Source organism: Cryptomeria japonica, chromosome 3, assembly GCF_030272615.1.
Source record: "Cryptomeria japonica chromosome 3, Sugi_1.0, whole genome shotgun sequence".
In the NCBI taxonomy this organism is placed as follows: Eukaryota; Viridiplantae; Streptophyta; class Pinopsida; order Cupressales; family Cupressaceae; genus Cryptomeria; species Cryptomeria japonica.
The window spans coordinates 580859783-580872580 of NC_081407.1; positions in this window are offsets into that span (position 1 = coordinate 580859783).

Genomic DNA, 12798 nt, shown 5'->3' on the forward strand with positions numbered 1-12798 from the left:
TACATACATACATACATACATATATATATACACATACATACATACATATATATACACATACATATATATATGTATGTATGTACATATATATATGCATACATGTATATATATATATGTATATATATATATATATGTATATATATATATATATACATATATATGTATATATACATATATATATATGATATACATATACACACATATATATAGATATATACATATACATATATATACACATACACATACACATACACACACACACACACACACACACACACACACACACACACACACACACACACATATATATATGAGACATAGAAGAAAGCAAGCAAGCGTGCACAAGGATACAAAGATATATGTGATATTTTCCCTAGCCAGGTTAAAAAGATAGTAACTCATTGATGATGTTGATGACGATGATGATGATATTGATGTGGTAATGATACATCCCAAAAATAATTCGATGATTAGGATAGACATATCCCAAAGATGATATTCTCACAAAAATCATTAATGTTTGTAGCAAGGGTATGAATTTAACAAATTAGGATTTGAGAAAATGTGCTAGATTCCATAACATGACTAAATTGATTATAGCTGTGTTATTTTAATGGATTTATTTTAGAAATGGATGTATTATGGAGGGATATATGGATAGCTATATTATATTCTATGAACCAATAACAATAAAAAAAATGATATTATAATAAAGATGAAAGGATACTGTATTACTCAAGTAGACTATGGAAGGATGATTAGGTGGAGGATAGGAGACATGTGGATTATTGGATTGAGGATTTTGAATGTGATCTATAAGGACTATTTTGCATAGGAATAGTTTTCTTTCCTCCAAGGTATAGTTAGGGTGGCATTATTTTGAGTGATGGTTTGTGGTATTGCAAAAAACATGGATATGCTAAGATTTTTCTAAAGTATGATTTATGTTTGTGCCCTAATTGTTACCAAGTTCAAGGTGGGTGGGAAAGATGGAAGGATATCATATGGATTAAATGGATGATAATTTCATGTTAAAAACTGTGGTGTATTTCCCCCAAGTGTGAAATTCAAATTTAAAAAGTGAACGACATCATTCCTGCTGGATAGACCATTTTAGGGGTGGCATAAGATTTATTATTAGATTTTGATGAATTGTGTATGATGGTGGCGTGTCTCAAATCCCAATCTCTTCATGGATAAACACATCGGGAGAATTCTATTTAATTAGGGATGCATGATATTGATTCTAAAATTTGGCAAATTTTTTTTAAAAAGATGGTGGACAGGTTGGCTCCTTGGGCCATTCCTCTTATGAATTAAGTGCAAAGATTTTGGAATCTTAATTCATGTGAATGTATGATTGCCAGCTCAATAGGTATTGGCGAATATCCTTTCTTTTTGTTGACTAATATTTTTTAACTGTTGGGTTCGATCCCATATGCCCTCAAGCGTTTAAAGGATGACTAAAAGAAGATGAGATTTTATATCTCTGGTGATTCAAAATGATGGAATGGAGTATGTTTTTCTTATAGGCTTAATTCTCATAATGACCTATCTTTTCTATTTTTTCTCGAGAAAGTTGGCCCTTATTTCTATTTTGTCTATTGGATTTGGAAAGGGTTTATTTCGTGCTTCCTTTGGTAGTAGAGCCAAACTTTTGGGTATTTATTCAGATTTCTTGGGTGCCAGATATTTTGGTTGACGAATTCATGACTGCAAACCACAAATATCAGGTGAACATGAATATTTATTCTATTTTTTGTAGCGATTTCCCTGGATAAGGATAAGGAAAGAATTCTCTGTGTTTGACTATTCAAAGGACATGTTCTAGGTGGGCTTGATGATGTATTGTTGAATATAGACTATTACAAATGCATTCCTATCCCTAAGGACTTTTATAAGATGTTTGTGAATGTTCCCAAATCCCTCTAGTTCTTCTCCATGAGAGGAGTAATACAAGGATAAAAAACACTTAGCCTTGAGGGGATTGGAATTCTTGCAAAATTAGATGAAGATGGACACCGACAAAAATCCAGAATGGGTCAAATCCTACATTCAGGCTAAGGGCATTGCACCAGAGGACACAACTGTGGAAGACTATGGGATGGAATCGATGAATCTCCAGGTTTCTCGAAGAATATTATTTCTCTTTCCTTGTGCTAGTAGGGCTTGGATGTTTAGGCTGTCTTGATCTTGTGTTGGGTTCTTGGGATCATTTTGGCTGGGATAGCCATAATTTTGGTTGCCTTTTCTAGCTATGTTGGGGTGTTTTGTCATATTCTATCTCTGTTTAGTCAGGGTTTATTTTCGTTTTTTATTTCTTCTACTACTTCATATGGACTTTGTCTAAACTTATTCTATTTATTTTAATATAATGGATGTTTGCCTTCTAGCTATTTAATTACCCAAAAAAAAAAAAAAAAAATTTCTCCGAGTGTAATGGTATATATAGATAAATGATCATATGAATGATTCCTACCCACTAGGTTTTCATCATGTTATTTATGAAAAGAACCAAAAGAATGGTTTAACCTCTTGGACGCATTATTTGTCTTTATTATTTTCCTTATGTAATTGTTAGACAACAAACATGTTTACCATGTTTTCATCATGGAGGCTACCTCAAGGCTTCACAGAAATGTTTTTTACCAAAGATAATTTTTTTCTTTACTATTTTTTGGATTTTTAATTTTTTTGAATTATTTTTGGTATTTTTTTAATGCATTTGATCTTAAAATTACCACTAATTATTTTGTTCTATTTGATGTTATTGATTTTGATATTTTTGTGATGATATGATAATAGTGACTTATATAATGTGACTATCTTGTTTGGACTTGTATATAACATGTGGATCTTATTTTGATCCTTGTTTGAACTAAGGTTGGTATTATCTAAATATACACATCATGATAGACTACCACAAAAATCCTTATAATAAAATATTGTTGCTATGATGTAGTGGATTTGTGAAGTTGGATTTTTTGACTTCAAGTAATATATTAGATTGATGGTAGATGTAGCTATATTTTAAACAATTTGCAAGCTCAATTTTTTATTTTCCAAAATTAGGATGGTTGATGATGGAGATTGTATTTTGGATTGGTATTTTGTTTTGAGGTATCATGTTGTATATGTTTATATATAGCCTACTAATGTTTTATAAATGAAAATCATTCTAGGCTCTTAATAGAATAAAGTCCTTAATATTTCTTAGAGAAATAAGTTACATAAAAACTGCTTTCTTCACCTTTAGAGGGACAAAAAAAAATTATCGCTTATTTTTTATTATATCTCATTATTTCTGTAATTCCCATCCAGAAATTATTCTTATGATAGTTATGTTAGATGCTAATGAATCTCATGTGTGATTTTGACTTCCTTATTGATGATTGAATTCCTCTTGATTGAGATATTTTATGATGTTTTGATTTGATATATGTTAGTTATGCACCTTATCTTTATGGATGATTAAATGTTAGATTTTATTTTTTTAAATTGACCCATGGACTAACATATTTCCTTAACTTATGAGATGTATCATGTGTGGATTTCATGTTATTTGTTTCATTTTGTATGCAGTGTGAGGGGATGATCTTTTGTCACTCATTTTGGAGAGACACAAAATTTCACGATTCTCATTCACCGGTGTGCGTGTAATTTCTAGTTATATGTATGTTATTTGTATATGTGCTTTTCTCAGTGATGCAAATTTGCACATATAAGGAATCGCCTCCACCTAGTTCTTAGGTCTAGGCGTGCCTACAGAATCCCAATGGAAGTTGTGGGAGATAGCATAAGACCCAATTTTCATACCCTTAGCCTTGCTTGGTAATAGAGAAGTGTCCTTTGTTTAGTGTCAACTTAATCATAATGCCACATAGGCAATAATCTGATGTCCTTTGGTATCTTGTTTATGTCTGTTTATGTGTTGTGTATGGGTTTATTGATTTATTTTGTTGTTATATTTTTAGTTATTAATTTATTATAAGGTGTTATGTATATTTGGTATAAATTAAATTAATTACTCTTTCTTATGTGTATTAAATTTGTATGTATGTGTACGTGTATGTGTATGTGTATGTGTATGTGTATGTGTATGTGTATGTGTATGTGTATGTGTATGTGTATGTGTATGTGTATGTGTATGTGTATGTGTATGTGCATGTGTATGTGTATATGTGTGTGTGTGTGTGTGTGTGTGTGTGTGTGTGTGTGTGTGTGTGTGTGTGTGTGTGTGTGTGTGTGTGTGTGTGTGTGTATCTTTGTGTGTGTGTATTGAGGGAATAGTACTTTTATGTTTTATTAATAAATTAATTAATAATTTCTATAAATAAATTAAAAGTAAAGCTTTATTGGTTAATAAATTAAGTTATTATTTGTAATTTGGAATAAATTAATTAGTAAACAAATTTAATGAAATTTAAATTAAACTCATTACAATTTTAGAAATCTTATATTTGAGCTGGGGTGAAGCATTGATTTTTTGCGGAAGTTTCTTTCTCCTGTAAAAAGTTTTGGGAGAAGAAATAGATTATAATTGGGAAAAACAATTTCCAGTGTTTTTTTTAAATTTTGGAGAGATTGTCAAAAAATATTTCACTATTTTTGGAAATGTTAGTCTATTCCTCTAGGGTTTCTTTGGTTGCTTGAAATTTCTAGTAGCTTTTTTTTTTTTTTTGGCAAATTAGAAATTTATAGTATCTACTAAAACCCTTAAGATGTTTTAGATATATGATTTCTCCTAATTAGAGGAAATTTCCTATGCCTCCTTATCCGATGTTGCATTTTTAGAACTAGCTTATTACGTTAGATAATGTATTGCCATATGATGAAGTGTTTGTGTTATACACATAATTTGATTTAGTATAGATCATGAGAACTTGCTTGGAAGATATTAAGTGCATTTACATAGTGAATTAAAGGTCTCTCTCTCTCTCTCTCTCTCTCTCTCTCTCTAGAAATTAAAACTATCTTCATCATGTGTACTATATTGTGTACTATATTTCTTGTGTATGTCTTTCAGTTGTGAGTGAATGTTTGTGATTTTTATGAGACTCTTGTGTGTGTTCTCTTTAAGGATTCCACCATGTGCTTTTGCATGACTAACTCAATTAAAGACTTTCTTATGAATATTACGATAATGTTCTTCCAATTGACATATTGAATTGACTTTGTATAAAATAGGATGTGTAAATGAAGAATTTTTTTGATATGTATTCATATTCATATATTAGCTAACTAATAGTTCTCTCTCCACTTTTATTTTTGTATCTTGATATTCAATGAAAGATGATAGTTAAAAATGTATTTGTATCGATGAGAAGTAGTGAGTGTTTACGCAAGAGGTTTTGTATGGAAGAAAAAATTGTCTATATAGACCTCATTTGGGAAATTAGGACCTTTAGTTTCATCTGTAATTTTATGAAATGTCATGCTTCTAAGAAGGCAACAAAATGAAGTAAAGTACAATAAAGGCAATATGCATAGGGAAAAATCTAGTCATCTTTGTATGATATTGTTGGTTTACGTGCATATGTATGAATTGTGACTATCAAATTATGTCCCTCTTCACTCTATCTAGATATAAGAACTCATATAAATGCTACTAAATGATGTATTTGATATTCAATAGAAGTACTTGATGCTTATTAATGAATATTGTATGGCTTTCATTAAGGAATGTTTAATTAATTCTCAATTGAAGACCTAAAATGTTTTGTGTTGCATTCAAGACTTCATGTAAAGTGATTAAGTAGGTAGAATACATTTTTTTGCATAAATACTATATGTAGTTCATATGAATTAGTTGTTTGACAGGTCATGATAGAGAATAAGTATTGATTAAGATAAATTTGTGCACTGCATGGAGAATGTGTATAGAGGATATGAAGTTGTTTTTTTGTGGCTTTGTTTTATTTTGAAAGATAGAAGTCTTAAGCTTTGTAAAAATATTTTATGGTTATAAAGAAGTATATGAATGTTGTGTGTGATTAGTGAAAGATTTGGAAATTATGTCATTTACTTACCTTACTCAAGTTGTGAAGGATGTGTTGTTTAATGAAAATTATGGTGGAAAGGATAAATGATGATAGGAATAGTGCATCCATATGTTATTAATTTAATTATAGTTGTTGAAATCATTAGGTGGTCAATAGTTTATGCTTAAGATCTGCTTGAAAATAGTACTATTATGGCAGTGATTACTTTGTAATTGTGATATCATAAATAATGACATTTATGTATTGAGTGTATTCCCTATTTGTGTGAAATACCATATCTTTCCCTTTCTTGCATATGTTTTCTTACATAAAATATAATTATATCAACTTTCATGTGTACATAAGATTGCATTGTATTAAAAGATATGTAGTTAATTTAATAGCCTAAGGTGTCTATTATACATTATGTAATGCACTCAAGATGTATGATCTTGGGTGTTGTGTAGTGGCTACTCCCTATGGTGTGGCTGAAATTGTTCACCTCATTTTGAGATTTTTGTTTTGACAGTGATTGTTTTAAATTCCTTATGAATTATTTTTTGTGATAATGGGGGTAGCATTGTTCTTTTGAAATTTCTTATTAAAGGAATGACCACTAAATTCTCTTTTCTTTTCATTTAATTTATGACACTTCTCATGTATTTGGTGTTGTTAGTTGTCGAAATTGTTGCTATTTTTCATTATTTAATGTCTAACTTGACAATTTTACTTCTTGGATTATTTTATTTCCAAGTTTCTATTGGTCATTCTGAATGTTTGATAAAGCTACCCCTAGTTATGTGTTAAGAGTTGTTTCTATCATGTTTGCTAGAACCTATGATAGTGTATTAAGGGTGAACACCACAGAGATTAGATCTAGGCATGTTGGGTAATCAAAGAGTGTTGATATTAGTTTACGGAAATAAAAGTGTATTTTCTATGATGAAATTTATTTGTAACAATTTGGATTATATGATAATTTGGAAGAAGTTTGAATTTGATTAAGTGGATTGTGTGATATGCACTAGGTAAATATTAATGGTCTACAAACTTATTATTTTGTCAAGTGTTTGGGGATGCTTACATGGATTCTATTTGACATATGTTGGTATTAGGTGGTTTTTGTATGTAATTATATTTGTAGCCACCTAGAATTGTCATGTTTAATTAAATAAATATTTTTTATTTATTTAATTATTTTATCCTAAGTTGTATTAATTAAATAAATCTTATTTATTTAATTAATTCATTAATCCTCTTCTAAGTCTTTCCTCATTTAAATAAATACTTTTATTTATTTAAATTGTCCTTTCGTATATTTTATTTATTGAATTGGTCCCACTTCCTCTATTAATTAAATAAATCTTTATTTATTTAATTAATTCATTAGCCTTTTTATTCTATGACACATGTCACTCATCTCGTAATCCTTCTCTTACCTACCTCCTTTATCATTGAATTATTTCCTCTACCTACCCTTTAATCCTAGCTGATCATTTATCTTTACACCTCTGAATCTTATCCCTTCATTTCTTATAGTGTTCTCTATATAAGAGGATGTCCTCTTCATTATCAACCCTAATCATCTAGTCATCAAAACTCTTATAAAATCAAGCCTTTTGCAGTCAATCTATCAACCATAATCTGTTCTTTGTTTAGTTCTTGTGCACACATAAAATTTGAGAGAAAATATATCAAACAAGATCAATGAAGATAGGAAGAAATGGAGATTGAAACCCTACTAGACATGTGAATGGTATATCTTGGTTTATTTTATTTATTTTCATGGTCTTAGGAATCTTCATTTGTTTATGGTGGATAATTTTTATTATTAGGCTAGGGTTTATGGTTGATCCTTGTTAGTCTTTCAATATTATTGTTTCCATTAATCCATTTTCACCATATACATATGAAAACATCTATGATCAATACCATCCATATATGCATTATATCCCTCCTAATCTGCCCTATGGCTCAGGCATGGGACTATCTCAATGAGAAAAGACACCACCCAAGAATGAATTGCAACAAAAAATCAAGGATTTATAAAAGAAAATGGCGGACATGAATACACTAAAGCAACAATATACAATGAAAGATATATGTCCTTACCCATTTCATAGAAGTGTTTCAATGCCTCCATTCGCTCCATATTTTGTGACACCAAAATTTGATAAGTACAAAGGAAAAGGGGACCCTAAGGCATGCATAAGATAATTTTTTATAGATTGCATTGAGGTATCAAGAGAAGAAACATACTTGATTAGATTGTTTCCACAATACTTAGGTGAACAAGAAATGGAATGGTTCTCCCAACTTCTACCTAGAATTAAGTCATAGGGTGATTTAGTAGAGGCTTTTATACAACACTTCTCATACAACATTGAAACAAATGTGTCAGTGGATACCTTGTGTAATACTAAGCAAAAAAATGGGGAATCTTTCTCTTCATTTTCATAGCGATGGAGAGGTCTTGCTAGTCGATGCTCTTGTGATATACCACAAAAACAGATGGTAGAAATATTCACTCAATATGTCAACAAGGATATTGGATATGAGCTATGAAAATATTGTTTCTCTACCTTCAAGGAGGTCATTGAGAAAGGAATGGCAACAGAAAAAGTGCTTATTGAATAAGGTGTCATTAAGATATTCAAAGAGAACATAGAGGAATCAAATGTGAAGGACAAAACCTACTTTTGGAACAATAATAAGAACATAGTCAATGACAGGGTATTAGATGAAAATAATGTGAAACCTAAGATAACTTTCCCTAGTGCAAGTTCCTCTAATATGAACAATCAAGTGAACAATCAAAGGCAATCAAAACCTCGAAGAAAATACACTCTGTTGGTGTAGCATCCTAAAATTGTGACACTTGCAATTTTGACTGCATTTGGGTCTTCACGATGGCGGCGCAACGTTGAACTTGAATGGAGACCCCGAAACCTGTTTGCGACATCAAAAACTGCATCTTTCTGCACCTTGGCCTGATCCTCCTTGCACCCTGTTGTCCAGGGATGTGGGACCATGGCGCCCAGCACCCTGGTCCCTCAGGACCATGGCGCCCAGCACCCTGGTCCCTGGCCCTATTTTGGGCCCGGTCTTTTGTTGGGCATCGGGTCTTCAAGTTTGCAATTTGGAAAATAATGTTCCTAGGTCGGCCTAAGGTCGGAAAAATCAGTCTCCTAGCCCTAATTGACAAGTATATAAACTACTTTTCCCCTCTTAGAAAGGGTAAGGTAAGAAAATAAGCAAGTGCAAGAGGCGGAAGCACTAGGCAAACATTCAAACATTCAAACATTCAAGCATTCAAGTATCCCTTCAAGCAATTGAGCATTCTAAGTCTCCATTCAAGGCTAGGTGTTGCATTGAAGACAAGGATTCAACCATTGAAGAGGAGATCACCTACAACATACAACATACAACATCATTACACCTTCGCATGTAAGAATACAAACATTCTTACAATAAGGTATCAGTACTTGATTACATTACAAACATTTACATTTATAGCATTCTCATTTCTTGGTTAATTCCAAAACTGGGGTTTGACCTAAAGGCAAACCCCTAATCCCTAACCCCCCAATCGTCCTCTCTTTTCTATGTGTAGGTTGTAGGTACGCGGCTGTAATTGAAGATCTGGAATCCTTGTGCAGAGACAAACAGATCCCCCTTCATTTCGTGGATTTTTCGGAGGACTGTGTGCACTCCGGGCGCCATCGTCCTGTCAACTTTTGCTCAAATTTGTAGGACAGCATCATCTCGACATTTTACTACTAATTTCAGGTCTATAGCTTCATCCTGTGCCCCTATCTCCGTCTACAAGTGAATCTTTCTTACTTTACATGCATACCTAGTTCAATCATTCTATCTACATTCTTTACAAAAGAGGGTATCCTTGATGTCTTAACCCTTGAAACTCATTTAGAATCCAGTCTTGCATTGTGTGAGATTGGATCTTGTGGGTTTCAACCCCTCTTTTGAATGTAAAGTCTCTCCTAAGTGAAAACCCTCAATCCTAGTGACCTCCTTTCTCTCTCTTTGGAGTGGGGGGAACACCTAGGGTTTGATTTTCCACTTTACATTTTGGTGAACCTGACATGAACATCCTAATTCTGATTATTCATGGTTAGATCTGAAAAAAATTTGCTTCCTTAATTACATTTCCATGTTTGATCTTTTGCAAATTTTAGAGGTTAATGGCATAAAAACCCTAAATTTTTGTTTTAGTAATTGAGCTTGTGAAATGTTTAATTGTTAATGCTTGTTTCAGATCTACTCTTCTATTGCAAATTGTCAAATCATATTTGTGCTTTAATTCTGAAAATTAAGTGGTTAAGTGTCAAAACCGTAATTTTTAAAACCCTCTTGATTCAACCTTTGACCGACGATTTCACTGATCAAAACACCTCCAAATCGACTGTAACTTTGGATTTCGCAACAAAATCACAATATCTCTCATCCCTGAAAATTTTGAAAAAAGTTGCGAGGACCATGTGCACCCTGAGCGCCATCGTCCCCGACATTTTTTCTGAAGTTTCGGGAGCTAGATCTTACTGTATTTTTCTACTAAAATCCAGAACCTTGGCTGATTTCATTAATTGTAACACTATCAAAATTAAAGTCAAAGTTGGTCTAGTGATTGCTTGGATTAAGGCTTATAATCATTCAAAAATTGTTGAAATTGAAATTTGTGTTAAAATTGTGTTTCTTATAGTCCTAAACCTGAAAAGTGTGTTGGCATTCATTCAAAATTTCAGTGTTTTATTCAAATTCTTACAGTTTGTGACTTTTGAAATTAAGTGTTTAATTGCAGCAACTTTGATTTCCACTTTCAAATTTGAATTTTGCATGAAATCGAGTCAACTTTTAAATTTCAAAGCTTGCATTGCTTTCAGTATTCCCTCTAAAATCATAAAATTCAGAATTTCAGTTTCCCTCTCTTTTTCAAAATTCAAATTTTGCATTTTTCAAAAATCTTGGTAGGGTTCAATTTTGAGATTGCAACTTTAATTTGGCCTATCTACAGATCGTAAAATCACTCAATTTTTTCAGATTAGCTTTAAAATCACCATAACTTGCATCCCTGAAAATTTCGAAAAAAGTTGCGAGGACCGTGTGCACTCTGTTTGCCACGGTCCCCGACATTTTTTCTGAAATTTCGAGAGATTGTCCTGATTGTATTTAACAGCTTAAATCTAGGAGATTGGCTGATTTTATTGAAATTTGCTACCTCTAAATTCAAAATGTTCTCTCTCTCTTTAGTGCATGAGTTTTACAACAATAAGCCCTACTTACACTATTCCCGTTAGACAAAGCCTTAGAATTAAGTCCTTCCAAGGTTTATTTACCAAGGAGATGGAACCTAATTTGAATGGCCTTTTTAACGAGGACATGGGTAATTCTTCTAATCCTCTTAATGATGAAGAAGCTCTCCATGAGGTTTCTGTGGAACAACTTTCGAAATTGGATAACGAATTTGATGATTTTCAGCAATGGATGTCTCAAGAATACCCCGATAGTGAAGCTCTTTCATTGATTAAGGGTCAAAAACATATGGTTCAAAGTGATAAGAATGGAATTGATATTTTGCATGGTATTGCACACATTGTGGATTCGAATGTGATGCCTATGAAGAGTTGTGCCAAAACTTTAGGTTATACACAACCTCCTACTCAAGACAATCATTCTATTCCTTTGACAACTTCTATTGCTAGTATACCTACTTTTACATCAAACATAATGACTACTTCAATACAAAACATTCCACCTATGATCACCAGTCATGGGGGAAATCCTACTTCTTCATTCATTCCTTCAATGAGTGTTCCTATTTCATCTCCGCAAATGAACATGATGCAAGGGGGCAATTCATTTAACCCTTCCATTCCTCCTTGTAGTGTTCCTCCTTTCCAATAATCTCCTATGACTAACTATCATAGTGTCCCACCACCTTACTCTCAATCAATACCTTCTTTCAATAACATAATACCTCCATCACAATCTAACATGTCCAATATGAACTCTTCGACTGAAGCGACCATTAACAATCTTGCACAAATGTCTCTTCTTTACAACAACAAATTGCCTCTATGAATCAATCTAAGTCTAGTGTGCCCACATTTGATGTTGCGAGCCCACTTTCTCTTGACATTGTTCGAGCTATCCCCCCTAATCATGTTGAAATCTCGCAATTAGAGCTTTATAATGGTAAGGGTGATCCTCTAACACATGTTAAGACCTTTCAAACAATATGTACCGATTTTGCTCATGACCAAAGGTTGCTTGCAAAACTGTTTACTAGAACATTAAGAGATAAGGCTCTACAATGGTATTGCTCGTTGCCTTCCTATTCTATTACTTCTTTCCAACAACTTGCAAATGCTTTTATTCAACAATTTCAAAACAATATAAGTCCTAAAGTTACTTTGATTGATTTAATGCATTGTAAACAAGGTGTTAAAGAAAAAGTGACTGATTTCATTGGTAGATATAAGCATTTGTGTACTCAAATTTCTTTTCCAGTACCTGACAATGATATTCAAAGAATCTTTATTTCTAATTTACAAAAAGATATTAGAGAAAAACTTTTGTTTTCTGAGTTTACTTCTTTCCAACAGTTGTGCGCAACTCTTCACAATTATCAACTGACTGTGAGTCAAATGGAACAAGCAAATCCTATGGCTCCGAGTGATAAGGGTGATAGTAGTCAACAACCATTTGGGAAGTTTAAACCGAACAGAGAGGTCATTAAGTTCAATGAAAACATCATCAACAACAATGTGAATGCAACATCAGGTGTGCCTCCTATTTC